The sequence below is a fragment of the Lissotriton helveticus genome, chromosome 8 (genome assembly GCF_964261635.1).
Source record: "Lissotriton helveticus chromosome 8, aLisHel1.1, whole genome shotgun sequence".
Classification (NCBI taxonomy): domain Eukaryota; kingdom Metazoa; phylum Chordata; class Amphibia; order Caudata; family Salamandridae; genus Lissotriton; species Lissotriton helveticus.
Window position 1 is genome coordinate 306,007,743 of NC_136069.1, and position 19,043 is coordinate 306,026,785.

The 19,043-nt window shown below is 51.1% G+C and overlaps 1 protein-coding gene across 1 annotated transcript in view; it reads left to right on the forward strand.

Annotated features, from left to right (window-relative positions):
* The window catches only part of ZMYM2 (zinc finger MYM-type containing 2), an 893,704-nt gene that overhangs the window by 633,298 nt on the left and 241,363 nt on the right, over window positions 1-19,043 (forward strand). The window lies entirely within an intron of this gene.

The following is a 19,043-nucleotide window of genomic DNA, read 5'->3' on the forward strand; positions in this document are numbered from 1 at the left end:
CCATTTGTGTTCTGTTACTTACCCTTATCTGATTAGGAAAGGAATTTCTTCCTCAGTTCCTGGACATCCGACTATTATGTTTACTATGTTCCTGGACATCCGACTAGTATATTTATTATGTCTTTTTTCCACAGGTTTTTTCAAACGCCAATTGGGCGCAACGAACATACCTATTCATAAACATTGTTAGGTACATTACACATTTATTTTTGTTTTAAACACTTTCACATTTCATGTGAGTACGGTGAGGATCAAGTGCATATCCTCGTCCTGAAGGAGCTTCACGCTCCGAAACATGTTGACACTTTAATGGTTGATATACCCTAGTACGTATATTATCAACCTGACTCTGCACCTTTTAATAATACCAGCCGAGGACATAATAAATAATTGCTTTCCTACGTGCCAGGTATTTTTTACTCACTTTTTTTACCTCACCTCACTCACATTCTTCCCTTTAATACACACACACCCTCACATAGTTCACTACTCAGTGCTCCTGCGTAGCCGTTAGTCGTAGCACGCCGCATCCCGTAGAGGGATGCGAAGGCCCCGATGATGAAGCATGACACCAAGGGGCCTGTTGGTGTGTGAGGGGCATTTAAACAACACTGTGTGTTCCCCATCACTTTAGGGACCACTGCTACCCTCTGAGTGGATTCTACTTTGTTTATTCATAATGCCAAGGGAGACTGAATCCACTTCTCTCTCTCTCCCCCCTTTTGTTATATTTAAGGAAATGGAGGTACCTGTTGGCCCTCAGGAATGAAAGGGAATTAATTCCCCAACTTAAGATGCGCCACAGAGCGTGTTTGCACACATGTCACTTCAGGCCCGCCCCCTCCCTTTACCACTGTGCAAACGCGCCCCGTGGTGTGTTTTAAGTTGGGGGATTAAGACCCCATGAATCCTGAGGGTCCCTGGGGTCCAACTAGCCCACCAGGTACCTCCAGTAAGGGCCACAGAACTGCATTGCAGAAAGGTGTAAAAGGCGCGTGGCCTGGACCATCTCTCTGCAATGCAGGCCTCTGGCACTTTTTGGAGGTACCTGATGAGCTAGTTGAACCCCAGGGCCCCTCAGGATTGAAGGGGAATTAATTCCCCAACTTATAACGCTCCACAGGGCGTGTTTGCACACATGTCACCTTTGGCCCCGCCTCCTCCCTTTATAACTGTGCAAATGTGCCCGTGGCATGTTTTAAGTTGGGGGATTAAGTCCCCTTGAATCCTGGGGGCCCCTGGAGTCCAACAAGCCCACCAGGTACCTCCAGTAAGCGCCACAGAGCTGCATTGCAGAGAGCTGTGAAAAGGCCTCTGAACATCTTTCTGCAGCGCAGCTCCCTGGCGCATACTCTAGGTACCTGGTGGGCTAGTTGACCCCCAGGGACCCCCAAAATTCAAGGTGAATTACTACCCCATCTTACTACGCGCCAGGGGGCACATTTGCAGAGTGCGGCTGGGAGGGGGGGGGGGCGGGGCCTCCGTCACAATCCCGTAATATTTAACGTTATCTTTTTTTGGAAGGGGTGTCTGTGTGGCCCCTCTTGTTTTTTACTTTTTCTGGGGACCCCATCACCCCAGGGCCTGACCCCAATTTAAAAAAAATATATATATATATTAATGGAAAGGGGGCCACGTGGGACCCCTCCTGTGGCCAATTCTGGCCTTCCCCCGGCCATGGCCAATTCTTTTTTTATTATTATGGAGGGGGCTGCGTGGCCCCCCTCCCTATGCCATTTATGGCCCCGGGGACCCCATCCCCCAGAGCCGGCCTTTGTGTTATTTTTTTTATTATATATTATTATTGGGTAGGGGGGGGCCGCGTGACCCCCCTCCCTGGCCACTTCTGGCCCCGGGGACCCCATCCCCTGGGGCCTGGCCACCTTGTTGGGCACTGTTGGGGGAGCCCCAATTCCCCGACGGTCCCTGCCGGCACCCGGCGTCCTGCGGGAGCCGGCTTTGCGTTTCTACATGGGGAGCTGCTGACATGCAGCTCCCCGTGTGGAAAAGCAATCTGGTGTGGATTTTGGAAGAGAAGGGAAGGGTTCCTGCTCTTTCTTCCAAAACCCAAACCAAGTTTGCTATGGCAGGGTGGGAGCCGCACGGCTCCCGCCCTGTCATAGCAAACTGCAGTGTCCCTGGGGTGGGCACCCCGGGACACTGCAGGAGCCGGCCTTTGTGGGTAGCGGTTCCCAGGGCCATCACTGGCTCCAGAAGGGGAGCCCCTCCTATTATATGCAGAGCTCCGGGGAGGTGGTGGTCCCCAGGGTTCGGGGGTCCGTAACAGATCCCCAAATTAGCATATGAGTTCCCCGGGGAGGTGGCTTCCCCCTAGGGCGTGTGGGGGGGCTTGAGGCCCCCCCCACACAGGTGTTATTTTTTTTAAAAAGAGCCCCGGGGGTGGCGGTCCCCGGGGCTTGAAGGCCTTTTTAGGCCCTCCACACATTTTAAAATTAGCCCCTGGAGTTGTGGCGGTCCCCGGGGCTGGAGGGTGGGCTACATGCCCCCCAACTATGTAATCAAGCCCTGGGGAGGTGGCGGTCCCCGGGGCCCCAACCCTGGGTGGGCCAGGTCCCGGGACAGTGAATAAAAAAGTGTGGGGGGCCCCAATCCCCCCCCACACTGCCCATGGGACCGCCTACTACCCGGGCAGTGTGTGGAGGATTGGGGCCCCTTCCACACTTTTTTTTCACTGTCCCCAGGACCTGGCCCACCCGGGGGCTAAATATTAAGGAAGCACGGAAGCCCGCGCTTCGATCTTTTTTATTTTCTTGGCCAGATCCATGCCAATTAAAAAGTTTTTGTGGGATCCCCTGAGCAGGCCAAGGGGGACAGGGTGTTTCTACCCTGTACCCTTTTCTTGTTTTACGCCCAAGACAAGGCACAAGATGGCTGCCAACACTTCCTGGTTTGGAATGTTGACAGCCAATTAAAATGCAGCTTTTGCTCAGCAGGGTGCGCGGATCCACTGCGCGTCGATATATCGATATTTTAAATTTTTTATTTCCTCAGCAACTACTGAACGGATTAACACCATTTAAGAAAAAAAGTTCTTTCTGAGGCAAGGGTTACCTTTATGCCAAATTTGGTGTAATTCCGTTCAGCAGTTCGAGCTATAGCCGTGTAAAGTTTGCTGTGAGAAATGCATTTGTTTGGCCTTTTTTTTAAATTTCTCAAGGACTACTGAATAGGCTGCATATATATACATATCTGAAAGAGACACGTTAGTGATAGATTCCTTACCTTAGAATATCCACAGGCGTCAGACTGGATCCGGAAAATTTTGCATAGCAATACACCTGCGCACCGGCAGGCGGCCGCGGCTCCGCGTCTGTCGTCGGCATGACGTCGTCGGAGTACTGAGACGCCGCCCTCGCGCACTGACTTCAGTTCTTATTTTTTCCGCGCCAGCTAGCACTGATCCGGAGAAGCTCCACCCCTTAGTCACTTTTTGACTAAACTTTTTGATCTTTTTGATCGTCTTTCTCGAGTCTCTCGACGCCTACGGTGCTGGTAGGGCGATTTCAAACCTTGCTCCAGGTGCGACTGACTGATGTTGGTTACCGACCCCCATCGCCGGTGCCTTTAGTGTCTAGGCCTCGACCACGACGACTGCACCTGCCCCGACTGCCGGGCCCTGACGTCCAAGGCTAGGCGGGAGCGGTCCCGCAAGCGACTGGAGCTCCGGCAGTCAGCCCACGCCGTTCCAGGTCCCGGTCCCACATGAGGTCGAAGGACCGGTCGCGGGGTCGGAGCCCTCGTAGCCCCGGGAGTCTGCATCGGTCGTCTGGATCTTCCTCAGGTAAGAGGCATGAGCGGTCGGAGCGACGTCATCGTTCCTCCGACCCACCCCGAAGCTCGCACGACGCGGCCGGGGGTTCAGGTGACACCACCCAGGCGGCTCCGACGGAGTCGCAGGCGCCGCATCCTGCCCCACACTTGCAGGTCCCTGGGCACGATGTTACGCCGGAGGAGGTCGAGCGGTACCTCATGGCCATGAGGTCCCTCCCTCCTCAGCCGGGTTCTGTGGCGCCTTCGGGCCCAACGGTCCCAGCTGGAGGGCCTGGCGAGTCGGGTGCTTCGGCTCCGACGCCGTCGGGTGCCTCGGCACCGCCGGCGACTTCGGTCCCGGCACCGCAGGCCCTCACTGGATCCACTTCAGGATCCGGGTCATCGCCAGTCAACCTCACAACCTCGCCGGCGCAGGCCCAGCGGGTGTCACCCCCGGCGCCGTCCCCAATCCTCCCCTCGATTCGGTTCTGGCGCCGGAGCGGTGCCGCTGAGCGGATCTCTCGACGTCGTCTGGAGATTTCTATTTCCACTAACCGGCCCCATCTGTTGACCCTGAACTTCAGGAGATGGGTGATGAGGGTGATTGGGAGGGGTCTATGGACCCTCTGGCACAGGAGAGCCAGTCTCCACAGGACTGGACTTATGAGCTTGGGAAGGCCCGTGGAATTGACACTTCGCTAGACACTGGATTTGTCTGCCCTCCCACCGTGGCTACGGAGGAGGGGGCTGCCTACAGTGTAGTGTTGACGCTAGCAGCCAAGGCCTTGGGCCTGACACTCCCCGTCGCGGCCGTGAGGACTAACCTCCTCACTGAGGTCCTTAAACCGCAGGCATGCTCCACTGAGCCTCTGCTGCTGTTAAATGAGGCCCTGTGTGACGTTCTTGTGGGCACTTGGTCCAAGCCTGCTACAGGTCAGCCTTTGGATAGGAACGTGGCCAGACGCTACCTCCCGGCCCCGGGCGACCCTTGTTTTTTGTCCACCCATCCCACCCCGAGAGCCTGGTCATCCAGGCCTCCACTTCCCAGACCGCATTCCCGACGGCTCCACCCGATCGGGAATCCAAGAGGTACGAGCAATTCGGAAAGAAAGTGTTCTCGTCCCTGAGTTTGGGACTGCGGTCTGTCAATACCGCATGCCTCTTGGGCCGCTACTCCCACACTCTGTGGGATACGGTCGCGGACGTGCTGCCACAATGCCTGGCGGAGGCCCTGGCTAAACTCGCCCAAGCCCTTGCGGAAGGTCGAGATGCAGTGCGCTACTCCATCTGGTGTGGGCTGGGTACCACGGACTCACTGGGCAGAGTGATGGCAACGACGGTGGCAGTTTGACGCCACGCCTAATGAGGTCCGCCAACTTTTCGGCCGATGTCCAGGCCACCCTTCCGGACATGCCGTTTGATGGCCGTCGCCTATTTGGCGACAAGGCAGACCATGCGCTTGAGCGTTTTAAGGACTCCAGGGCTACGGCCAAGTCCTTGGGCTTCTCGGTCCCACGCCAGCAAACGGGTGCCTTTCGCTCCTTTCATGACCAAGGAAGGGGCGCTCCCACACGTGCTGCCAGCCATGCACCGCAGACTACTACACAGCGCGGTGGCGGCCGTGGAAACCGCCGTGCCGGCGGTCGGGGACAACGGCGAGGCCAGTCCACACCTTCCCCTGCAGCACCTGCCTCAAAACCCTCCTAGTCCGTGCTTTCGGGCCCATGTGACGTCAGTGGGAGGCAGGATCCGCCATCACCTCTTCCACTGGCGCTCTGTCACGTCGGACTGGTGGGTGCTGCAAATCGTCCATAGGGGCTACTCCCTCCCCTTCGAGGCGACCCCTCCAGCCATGCCACCGCAGTACCACCGCGTGTCGGGGGATCACTTGCAACTTCTGCAAGAGGAAGTTTCGGCCTCTTGGCCAAGAGGGCCATCAAGCGCGTTCCTGGGCCAGAAGTAGGGTGTGGTTGTTACTCCCACTACTTTCTGGTTCCCAAGAAGGGCAAAGGGGGCCTACGCCCTATCTTGGACCTACGGAACATCAACGGCTTCCTCCGGAAGGAGAAGTTCAAGATGCTGACATTGGCTCAGGTCTTCGCTGCCCTAGCCCCATGAGACTGGATGGTAGCGTTGGACTTGCAGGACGCTTATTTTCACGTCCCCGTCCTGCCGGCGTTACCTGCGGTTCACGGTAGGCCACAAGCACTTTCAGTTTACCGTGCTCCCCTTCGGCCTTACAAGCGCCCCTCGGGTGTTCACAAAAGTGATGGCGGGGGTCGCAGCTCATCTGCGCAGGTTAGGGGTTTCAGTCTTCCCCTACCTCGACGACTGGTTGTTGAAGGCGGGCTCGCCCCAGACAGTCGTCAGCCACCTCCGGACTCCGGCCGACCTGCACCTGCTGGGGTTCTCCATCAATGTGCCGAAGTCACACCTGTGTCCCTCTCAGAAGCTCCTCTTCATCGGAGGGGTTCTAGACTCGGCGCAGTTTCGGGTTTATCCTCTCGAACAGCGGGTTTGAGATATTCAGGCTCTGATTCCGGTCTTTTAGCCTTTATCCCGGGTCTCGGTCAGGTTGACGCTGCGGCTTCTGGGGCTGATGGCCTCCTGCATCCTTCTGGTGCATCACGCCCGGTGGCGGATGCGGGCTCTGCAGTGGGACCTGAAGTTTCAGTGGGCCCAGCATCAGGGCAACTTGTCCGACCATGTCTTTATCTCGGAGGGCACTGCAGGACAGTTGCAGTGGTGGCTCACGGACCACGATTGGGTCAGCGGCAGATCCCTCTCCCTACCCCAACCGGAGCACATAGTTGTGACGGACGTGTCCCTACAGGGCTGGGTGGGTGGGGCACATGGGAGAGGCTGAGATCAGAGGCCTCTGGTCTCTGGCGGAGTCCCAGCTCCACATCAACCTTTTGGAGCTGCGGGCGATCCGACTTGCACTGAAGGCATTCCTCCTCTCTGTCCGGGGGAGTGTAGTGCAGGTGTTCACGGACAACACCACCGCCATGTGATACTGCAACAAACAGGGCGGGGTGGGGTCGTGGACCCCTCTGCCAGGAGGCTCTGCGCTTCTGGCAGTGGCTGGAACATCAGGGCGTGACTCTGATGGTTCAACACCTGGCAGGTTCTCTGAACGCCAGGGCGGACGAACTCAGCCGTCGGTGCATGATGGATCACTAATGGCGTCTGAACTCGGACGTGGTGCAAGGCCTCTTTCAGCAGTGGGGAGAGCCTTGGTTAGATCTATTCGCCACAGAAGAGAACGCGCAATGTCATCAGTTCTGCGTGTAGGAATTTCCAAGGCGGCACTCGCTCGGAGACGCTTTTCGTCGCGAGTGAAGTTGCGGTCTGTTGTACGCCTTTCCGCCTATACCACTTCTGCCCAGAGTGCTGAAGAAGATCAGGCGCGACCGGGCCCAGGTTATCCTTGTGGCTCTGGACTGGGCACAAAGATATTAGTATCCAGAGATACTCAGCATGTCTGTCGATCCCCCGATTAGTCTGCCTCTTCGGGAGGACCTTCTGTCGCAGAGGCAGGGGACGGTCCTCCACCCGAACCTGTCCAGTCTCCACCTACCTTATCTTATCTTATCTTATGGGGAATTTCTATAGCGCTCTGACACAATGAGTTTCCAAGCTTGGAGATTGAGCGGCGACAGTTGAGGCCATTTGACTTGCCTACTGCAGTCTGTAATGTCATTCTGACAGCCAGGCGTCCCTCCACAAAGTCGGTATACGCCTGCAGGTGGAACAGATTTGTGGCATGGTGCACAGCAAAGGCTGTGGATCCTCTCTCTGCATCCCTTTCTGAGGTTCTCCTCTTCCTTCTTTCTCTTGCCCAGCAGGGCTCTGCTCTGGGCACTATCAAGGGCTACCTTTCTGCCCTTTCCGCCTTCTTAAGGCTACCTGATCAGCCATCTTTGTTCAAGTCCCCCATTGTAAATAGGTTTTTGAAGGGCATCACACACATGTTCCCTCCTGTTCCATTCGTGATGCCTCAGTGGGACTTGAACCTTGTACTTACCTTTCTGATGTGTGCTCCCTTCGAGCCACTTCATAACTGTCCTCTCCGTCTTCTTACGCTAAAGACTGCTTTCCTGGTTGCCATCACCTCTGCCAGGAGAGTGAGTGAGCTCCAGGCTCTTTCTTCCAAACCTCCTTTTCTTTCTGTCCATCCGGACAAGGTTGTGTTGCGGACGAGACCCTCTTTCCTGCCCAAGGTAGTCACAGCCTTCCACATCGGGCAGTCCATCACCTTGCCCACCTTCTTTCCGCCTCCGCATCCCTCTAAAGAGGAAGAGCGGCTCCATCGTCTGGACCCAAAACGTGTGCTGTCATTCTATCTAGACCGCACACGCCAGTTCCGGGTGGATGACCAACTCTTTGTTGGTTAGGTGGCACTAAGAAGGGACGGGCGGTGCACAAGTGGACCATCTCAAGATGGATCATCTTGTGCATCCAGGCGTGTTACTCCTTGGCTAAGAAGGAACCCCCTGTTGGGCTGAGGGCTCATTCCACTCGGGCCACGGCGACTACGACTGCCTTAGGCCGAGGAGTGCCCTTGCAGGACATTTGTCAGGCAGCTACGTGGGCCTCGCTGCACACGTTTGCGAGACACTACTGCCTGGACAGCCAAGTCCGGAGGTATGGCTTCTTTGGCCGTTACGTCCTCCAGGACTTTCTGGTGTGATTATTGGTTCGCAGACCCACCACCGGGGTTGGTATTGCTGGGGTATCTATTCTAAGGTAAGGAATCTATCACTAACGTGTCTCTTTCAGATGCACTGGTTACTACTTGTGTAACGATATATCTGTAAGAGACATTAGTTAGTGATAGATTCCTTACCGACTCACCCATCCTCCCCGTTCTGTGAACCGATATCTAGGGTTAAGGTCATCCCCTTTCAGGGCCCTAGTTTCATGGCACCAGTGTTGGTTCTATCATGGCTCTGCGTATCTGGCGCGGAAAAGCGGTGTATCAGAACTGACGTCAGCGCGTGAGTGCGGCGTCTAAGTACTCCGACGACGTCAATCCGGCACGGACGTGGAGCCGCAGACGACGCCTGCCGGCGCGCAGGGGTATTGCTACTCAAAATTTTCCGGATCCAGTCTGACGCCTGGGGATATTCTAAGGTAAGGAATCTTTCACTAACTAATGTCTCTTACAGATATATCGTTACACAAGTAGTAACTTGTGCGTCGATGCCCTTGTGCACTACGATCTACAGGAGGAGTCATCCAACAGACAAAGACTCTTCCAAGACAACAACAAAGTGTAACCATCCGGGCCCACCACCGGATGTTGATCTATGCAATAGTGTGTGGTTCTGCAGCCCTACATGCCAAGAACAGATACATACTGGTAAGTGTGTGTATATATATATATATATATATATATATATATATATATATACACACACACACACACACTAGCAGCCCGTCCCGACGTTGTCCGGGAGCAATTAGGCTTCAGGGCCCCCGACACGACTTTGTCCGTGGGTCCCCCGGAGCCTTCCTCCATATATTGCAGTATTATACCTCTGTTTACTTTGTACGCTTTTGTAACCTGCACACGTAACTTTTTCCTCCTGTAATGCACCGTTTGGCTCACTTTCGTAATGCTCAGTTTGTTTCCTCTTGCTCTCGATGTACGCTTTTGTAACCTGCACACGTAACTTTTTCCTCCTGTAACGCACCGTTTGGCTCACTTTTGTAATGCTCCGTTTGCTTCCTCTTGCTCACGATTGTTATTTTTGCTTCATTTTTCCACCGCTCCTAACTAAATAAATAAATAACCTACCTCATCCGTCGCTCACCGCTCCTCCCCGCCTGTCTGCCGATCCTCACCGCCTGTCTGCCGCTCCTCACCGCCTGTCTGCCGCTCCTCACCGCCTGTCTGCTGCTCCTCACTGCCTGTCCGCCGCTCTTCACTGCCTGTCCGCCGCTCTTCACTGCCTGTCCGCCGCTCCTCACTGCCTGTCCGCTGCTCCTCACTGCCTGTCCGCCGCTCCTCACCGCCTGTCTGCCGCTCCTCCCCGCGCCATGTCCGCCGGTCCTCCTCGCGCTCCTGGACGCAGCTCCTCCCCGCGCTCCTCACGTCAGCACGCACGTCGCGGCAGGCGCTTCTTCCAAGGGACTACTTTTTTTTTCTGTACATTTTTTAAATAACGTATACTCATTAAGTTTATATAGCCTACGTCCATCTGCACACCCTGATGATTACAACAATGTATCGGGTGTGTGGATTGGCGCTGTGGTTCCCGAGTTAACCCGCCACAAAGGTTCAAAGTTCTTCCTTTATAATAGTTATATATATATATATATATATATATATATATATATATATATATATATATTCCGTTCGATTCCACTCAGCAACACGCCCAGCATCTGGAACTGCGGCAGAAGAAGAAACAGAAGACCCAGAGTGCAGGTGAGTATTTTTATTTTAGGCACACCTCGCCAGCATAACGTTTCGGCCTACACAGAGGCCTTGGTCACATGACGCACTGAGGGAAGTGAACTAAATTTAAAGTGCTAGTGCTAAAGTGACAGTACAACTGATTGGCTAGTACATTGGGAGGGGGATGTCTTATGACGATCAACATAGAAGACATCTTGTATAAGTGCTGAAAGGGGGTAATTCCACAGTATTATTAACATTCACTGTATAAATACATTAAAATACTGACGCTTGCCAAACCTTTATCGTATATAGTCCAATACCACAATAAGATGTAATAGATAGACAATACATATTTTTAAAAGAAAAAATATAAATGTACATATGTAATATTGAGTTTAATTATATTTGGCACACCAGACCTCAAAATACTGTGTTTAAATACACAGTTACCCTTAATGTCTGATACCGCACTTTAGACCCATGGCGATAGTTATGCTGATGTTATGCAATTGTAGTACCATATCTCGTATAATGGGTTTATACATATCTCGTTTTATAAACTCAGTATATATATATATATATATATATATATATATATATATATATATATATATATATATATATATATATATATATTCGGGAACATCCTTTCGAAAAAAGATCAGTGGCCACACGGGGAGTTCAGAGCGGGGCACAGCTTTATTTCACAGGTCCCAGCGGCGGCGGATGCATTTCGGCATAAGAGCCTTCCTCTGCGCCCATCGCTGTAAAGAGTAACTCCCTCTTACGCTCCTCCTGTGTCAAATACCTGCCCGCACCACAGTCTCCTCCCCCAACTGCTGTCTGCACACCAATGGAAGTTCGTGTGAGGTGTGTCGAACTTCAAGTCCCAACAGGCACTGTATCGGCGTTGATTGGGTTGGTGGCGTGGGGGAGTGGGAAAAATCATCGGATCGGTGCAGGCTCCAGGTGAGTAGGGCGGCTCAAGGATCTGGTGAAATTGCGGCGTCCGCCCTTGGTCCCCATGTATACTGCAGCTGCCAGTCGCTTTGGGTTGATCAGAGAGTGGGGGCAGTGAAATGCGAGACTGGTTGCCCCCTCGAGATGAAATATCTCAGTCCACTCACGTTTCATCCCATTGTTTCTGGCAGGCTCCGGGATTACTGATTCCTCAGTCTTTGAAAATGCTGCAAGCAGCGGGGTGCCTGCGATATCCCGGGTCTCTTCGTGCTGCAGGGCCTACTGTGCTGTGCTTCAGGCAAGCACAGAAAATGTGACTGGAACATCCTTTCGGAAAAAAATATATATATATATATCAAAATTACATTAAGACAATGCAATTGCTAAGACAATATGTTGTATGGAATTTGTCTTCCTGTATCAAATAGGCTGGTCACAAGCACATGGAGCACAACGTTATGTACTATTTGTAATAAGTTACTTTCCTGTAATCCTACTTCTCTTCCAAGGGAATCCTCATCAAAGTCTTAAGCACTGACTATTCCTGCCTACTTGGGGGGACCACGGAGAGAGATCTCTCTCTGTGGTCCCCGCAAGTAGGCATATTACAATATACTACATATAGTTGTGCTCCATGTGCTTTTAACCAGCCTATTTGATACAGGAAGACAAATTCCATACAGCATACTGTCTTAGCAATTGCATTGTCCTAATGTAATTCTGGCCATAACTTACCGTATTTTCCGGCGTATAAGACGACTTTTTAACCCCTTAAAATGTTCTGGAAAGTCGGGGGTCGTCTTATACGCCGGGTACAAAATTTAAAGGTATGTTTTCAGGCGTTTTTTACATAGCGCGGACTTTACCCGAAGGTGTCAGAGCGCTTTACAGTAGGAACAGTATTAATACAAGAGGAACAATTACAAATGAACAAATTACAAAAGCAAACGTTAAGTTACATGGATCAAAAGTGACAATAGTAAGCAACCAAAATACATGAGGTAGCAATCGGTACATTCCTGTGGAAAAAAAAGTGATAAGTGTGCAGGTTACAAAAGCGTACAAAGTACGAGCCAACTATGCAGGACTGCGTTGGACTGCGCTGGAAGTGGGGGTAGTCTTATACGGCGAGTATAGCACGAAACCTACATTTTATCAAGCAAAGTAGGGGGTCGTCTTATACGCCGGGTCGTCTTATACGCCGGAAAATACGGTATTTTTAATGACTCACCTCTTCGACCTGTGACATCTCGTCAGATTTTGAGGTCTTGTGAGTTTATTTCCATTTTGGAAATAAGCTTGATATGTAATCGTCACAAATGCCTATGCTTGGCATTGCAGATCCTTGGCTCCTTAGAACTCTAATGAACATTGTGAGTAAGCTGAGAACCATAGTAAGAACTGACATTACAGTTCTTCATCTCTAACAGGACCTCGTTAATTTGAAAAGAGACACAGTGGGTGCCCTGCTAACAGGAACCTGATCTAAGAGCTAAATTGTTTAAGCAGAAAGTAGTTTAATATAGGAGTACTACATTGTTTTGTAGCAATTGTTTACCCATTTCCAGCAGTGTTAAATGAACCAAGACGTTATTGCAACAATTCCATAGTTTGACATTTTAAGTCAATCAAACCAAGTATTGAGCCAATACTGTTCTGTTTTCGGAAATCCACAACTCAGTGGTCTACTAGAAACTATTATGGGCAGTTTTTGACAGTACTCTTAATAAGGCTGCCTTTTGTTCGGAGAACGTGATAGTGGTGGTGGTTGATGCTCATTTTAACTACTTATTGTTCATGTGAAGTTAGCCCAATATCCACTCAAATCTAGCCATGGGAGACAAACTGAAGAAAAGGCATGGATAATTATTATTTAAGATAATAACTTCTCCAGGACTGTTCTTGTACACTCTCTAAAATAATTTGGGTGACTTCACTGTTGTGGTCAGCCAGCTCAGGGTTGACTAAATGGTATCTAGTAACTTAATATCTGAAAGAGACTATTAGTTATGCGGCAGTAGATCAGGACCGCGCCCTCCTGCAAACCCTATCACCAGCCAAGGATGGTACGAACATTTTGAGGGGCTTTATTGTATTGCAGGAGGTAGCCAAGAGTGAGAACCAATAGGGCAATTTGTGCATCCGTTAGAGCAGGAACTCTTCACGTCTAAGGAAGTTGAAACGGCTATAAGTAAAATAGTTCCTGCAAAGGCCGCAGGTCCGGATAGTCTACCTGGCGATCTATTTCTAGCTGATCGTGTTCAATGGACACGCTATATCTTAATACTATCTAATGCCATAGCTAAAGGTGCACCTGTCCCAGCGACTTGGAAGTCCGCTGAAATAGTTCCAATCGACCAATAAGCTTGATTGATGCCATGCAGAAGGTATTTGGTAGGATGCTACTACAAAGGATCCAGGCATGGACCGAAGAAGGGGACATTCTTTCCCAGTTTCAAGCGGGTTTTAGAGCAAAGACGGGGACAATGGATCAAGTATTCAGTTTTCTTCTGATTTACTGGAAGATCGTGGTACTAGGCAAAGGTAGTCTTTACTTAGCATTCATTGATCTGAAGACTAGCTTTGACCTTGTCCCTAGATCCAGGCTATGGGACACGCTCGGTGAAATAGGTATGCCCCCCTTTGTCTTCAACTTATTAATTTGATTGCATATGGGGAGCTATGCCCAGGTCAGGTGGGGAGACCAGGGTTAGCTCACCGAGCGCATCCCTGTCAAGCGAGGTGTAAGGCAGGGCTGCGTCTTGGCTCCCACCTGGTATCTCTCTATATGTGAACGGAGTGGTGGACTTTCTCTTAGAGGAGCCAGCGGACTCACCGACCCTGGGGGGGGGAAAAAGATACCAACCTTGTTGTTCGTGGACGACACGTTGTTGATATCTAAGACCCCGGCAGGGCTACAGCGCATATTTGACAGATTCCATCTCTTCTGCGAAACTCTGGGCCTAATTATAAATGCCATTAAAACCAAATTTATTGCCTTTAATCCTCATAGGGCATGCAGGAAGGGCCCACTTCTAGGAGGGACCCCCCTCGAAAAGGTTGATACCTTTGACTACTTAGGTGTAAGGTTCTCCAATAAAATGTCTTGGAGGCCGTACCTGGGTAAGTTGTTGATGGCCCACAAGCGTACGTCGGGTGCAGTGGTCAAGTCAATGCTGCCCTATATGGTGCAGAAGTTTAGGGATACAATAAATTTGATGAGCTCTCCATAGCAGAACATAGATTCCTAAGAGATCTAGTGTCAGCACCAAAATACATCCCCCTTACCCCGCTATTTTTGGATATGGGTAGGCAGTCGATAAGCGGCATTGCCAGGTTGCACCCTTTACTATTCTGGGCCCGCATTAGGAGGACACCTGAGCTCTCAACATACGCAGAGGCACTCACTGAAGTTACTAGGCTTGATACCGGAGGGAAAATAGGCTGGATTTGCGATACCAAAAGGATGCTATAGGCAATTGGGCTCAGTTGTTGCTGGGTCAGTCAGGAACCCCTAAGGAGGGAGGTACTTTTACGCCTTTACTGGGAATGGGTAGACCAACGTGATATTAGAAGAACTAATATGGGTAAATTGACAACAGAGTTCTACTTACATAAGCAAAGTAGATACTTTGAACCCTACCTGGATTTAATTAAAGTGCAGAGAGATAGAATTTTCTATATGCGCTTCAGGTACGGCTCTCTCCCAGTAGGGGAGGTGACGGCAAAGTGGTCCACCAATAATGGAAAAGATTGCCCCAGTTGTCTGGCCCCTGTGGAAAGCATTGCACATATCCTGTTTGTCTGTTCAGCGTACAAATTACCACGGGAAAAATGGTTGAGCCCGCTTAGCCGGCAGTTTGGAACACGGGATCACCATGTTGCACTCCGCATTCTCAAAACTGACACCAGACCTTTTATATCTGGTTGTATGGCAAAGTATCTGGTCCAAGCGTGGCTGATACGAAAAATAGCACTTGTAAAGAAGATGTAGTAGTTCTGTCCGTTCAACCAGCAGCCAATTTTATAAACTATTAACATTTACTGCTGAAAATACTATCGCGCACAAGCACTTTTTTGTCTTTTTTTTAAAATATTGACAATCCTCCAAGCACCTTGAAGTTTTCTCTGTGCACTTTAAAGCTATGAATTATTTTCCAGTTTTAACTCGATTTTATGATGACTAATTGTATTTGTGTCACCGTAACTTTTCTCTTTTTAATTTATATGTAGTTTCGTGGTTGTTTTATCTTTGTTTCATGTTGCTTCTATTATCTTGTGTCGAAATAATGCTTGTGATGATGATTTGTTATTTCAGAATTGTAAGTTGAAGGTAATTATATAGTTAATTACAGGTTATTACAATATTTTAAATTGTGCCGTGCAGCCTGTAGGAATCATTTGTGCCTGATTGTGCCGGTACCACTGCCATTTGCATCGCGTTCATTGTGTTTGTACCCCAATCCGGTTTCGATTTTGGCTCGCTGCCATTTTCTTGTTGTTGTTGTGCCTTCCTGCCCGGATCTCCACCCCGCTCCCGCCTCCCAGCTGCTTCTCCCTCGCCCCTCCCCTCCACTATCCACATATGACAGACGCTTCTGCGCGCAGCGGTCGCGCCCCATGCGCGCCAAAGGTAAGCCTGTCTACGCCCGTCCGCGCCTGGACCGCGCCCAGCGCCAGACCTCCTGCTCCCCGCAATCCCCATTCCACCCGCATTACCTACGACTCCGCAACCCTCTCAGCACTTAACCCCGGCCGACTCCCAAACTGCTACCAAGCCGCCCCAGGACACACCAATGGACCCTTCACCTGCCACTCCTGCAAGTCTGACTGCATCAGGACCCACACCAAACCCACAATCTCCAAACAGAGCTCCGACACTAACCACCTAAAGTGCTTCCTGCTCAACACCCGCTCAGTCCACAGACACTCCATCGAACTCTGGAACCTACTCGACACTACATCGCCGGACGTCGCCTTCCTTACAGAAACATGGATGAACGCCTCATCGGCCCCCGACATCGCCATAGCCATCCAGGACACCTACAAGATCATCCGAAAAGATCGCTCCAACCAAACAGGAGGCGGCATCGCCATTGTCCATAAGAACACCATCCGCATCACGACCAGTTCCGACGATAACCTCGCTACCGCCGAACACCTTCACTTCAAGATCCACACCGACCCCAAAACCACACTGAGAGGCACTCTCATCTACAGACTCCCAGGACCCCGCACACAATTCAGCGAAGACATCACCGACTTCATCAGCCCACACGCCCTCCCCTCCGAGGACTACATTCTACTGGGAGACCTCCACTTTCACCTGGAAAAGAAAAACGACAACAACACCACCACCCTCCTGGACAACCTGGCCAACCTCGGACTCAAACAACTTGTTGACACCCCCACCCACCTTGCCGGACACACGCTTGACCCTATCTTCACCTCCAGCAAGCACATCTCCTTCGATCACACCACAGCTCTCCATTGGACGGACCACAGCTGCGTTCACTTCAACTACAAAAAGTCCACGACCCACAACCCCCCACAACCTATTCCCCGAAGAAATTGGAACAAAATCACCACCGACCAACTCTTCACATCGCTTCACCAAAACCCCCCGGCCATTTCATCGGACCCTAACCAAGCAGCCACCAACCTCATTCAGTGAATCATCCACAGCGCTGATGAACTAGCACCCTTGAAAAACCATCTAATCAAGCAAGGTAGCAAAAAAGCCCCATGGTTCAACGATGACCTTAAAAAATCCAAAAAGTTCTGTCGTACTCTCGAGAAAACCTGGAGAAAAAACCCAACCACTGACAACCTAGCCACTTTCAAAAACACCACCCGCAAACATCATCAACTGATCCAATCCACCAAGAAATCAGCTTTCAGGGATCGACTTGACGACAATGCCCAAAACAGCAAGGAACTATTCAACATCGTCAAAGAATTCACTAACCCCTCCATAGGCACGAACGACATCACTCCCTCCCAAGACCTCTGTGACTCCCTAGCCTCGTTCTTCCACAACAAAATCGCCGGAATACGTAACAGCTTTGAAAACCAGTCCGAAGACCATTCCACTCCACCCGAACCAAAACCGCACAATAACAACCTCTGCGCCTGGAACCCTATCACCACCGAAGACACCATCCGCCTGATGAACTCCATCCACTCAGGATCACCAACCGACCCATGTCCCCACCACATTTTCAACAAAGCAGACTCCATCATCGCACCCCTTCCCCCGCGATGTCATTAACTGTTCCCTCAACGCCGCTACCTTCCCGGAAAACTGGAAACATGCCGAACTCAGTGCCCTTCTGAAGAAACCCACGGCAGACCCAACCGAACTTAAGAACTACCGCCCCATCTCGCTCCTCCCATTCCCTGCCAAAGTAATCGAAAAAGCCGTCAACAGTCAGCTCGCCACCTTCCTCGAATCCAACAAATCCCTCGACCCTTCACAGTCCGGCTTCCGAGCCAAACACAGCACCGAAACCGCCCTCATCGCTGCAACAGACGACATCCGAACACTACTGGACAACGGAGAAACAGTCGCTCTCATCTTACTTGACCTCTCCGCAGCCTTCGACACAGTCTGTCATAGCACCCTCATTCAACGCCTCAGCAACGTCGGAATACAAGGAAAAGCACTGGACTGGATCATCTCGTTCCTCACCGGAAGAACACAGAGTCCGCCTCCCCCCTTTCAAATCAGAGGCCACCGAAGTCATCTGCGGCGTACCACAAGGATCATCACTCAGTCCCACCCTCTTCAACGTATACATGAGTCCCCTCGCCTCCATCGCACGCCAACACAACCTCAACATCATCTCATACGCAGACGACACCCAGCTGATCCTCTCCCTCACCAAAGACCCAAACACCGCCAAAACCAACTTACACGAAGGAATGAAAGAAGTAGCCGAGTGAATGAAGATCAGCCGTTAAAAACTAAACTCTGACAAAACAGAAGTCCTCATCCTAGGGCCATCCCCCTTTGCCTGGGACGACTCATGGTGGCCTCCAGCCCTCGGAACCGCACCCATACCTACGGACCATGCACGTAACCTAAGCTTCATTCTGGACTCCTCCCTCTCGATGACCAGACAAGTCAACGCCGTCTCATCATCCTGCTTCAACATCCTACGAATGCTTAAAAAAATCTTCCGTTGGATCCCCACCGAAATAAGAAAGACGGTCACCCACGCTCTGGTCACAAGCCGACTGGATTACGGAAACACCCTCTACGCCGGAACCACAGCCAAACTACAGAAAAAACTCCAACGCATCCAAAACGCCTCAGCCAGACTCATTCTGGACATCCCTCGGCAAGCTCACATTTCCGGCCACCTGATAGACCTCCATTGGCTACCTGTCAACAAGAGAATAACGTTCCGTCTCCTCACCCACGCACACAAAGCCCTATACGACCTAGGACCCGAATGCCTCAACACGCGTCTATCCTTCTATGCCCCCTCCCGACATCTACGATCGTCCAATCAAGCCCTCGCCGCAATTCCGCGCATCCACAAATCCACCTTGGGGGGGAAGATCCTTCTCCTACTTAGCGGCCAGAACTTGGAACTCTCTCCCCACCCACCTCCGCCTTACACAGAACCACCTCTCCTTCAAAAAGCAAATAAAAACTTGGATATTCGATAAGTAACAACACCTCCCTCCCCCAAGCGCCTTGAGACCCTCTGGGTGAGTAGTGCGCTATATAAACTTTGGAACTTGAACTTGAACTATAGTGTACTTTTTCTAATGCCGTGTACAGAACACCATGTCACGTTTTCTTGGAGGCATGAATTTTTTTCAAAGATTGAAGATTCGGTCTAAACAGCAATGATAACTGATTTATAATGCAACATTTTAACTTGCTTACTGT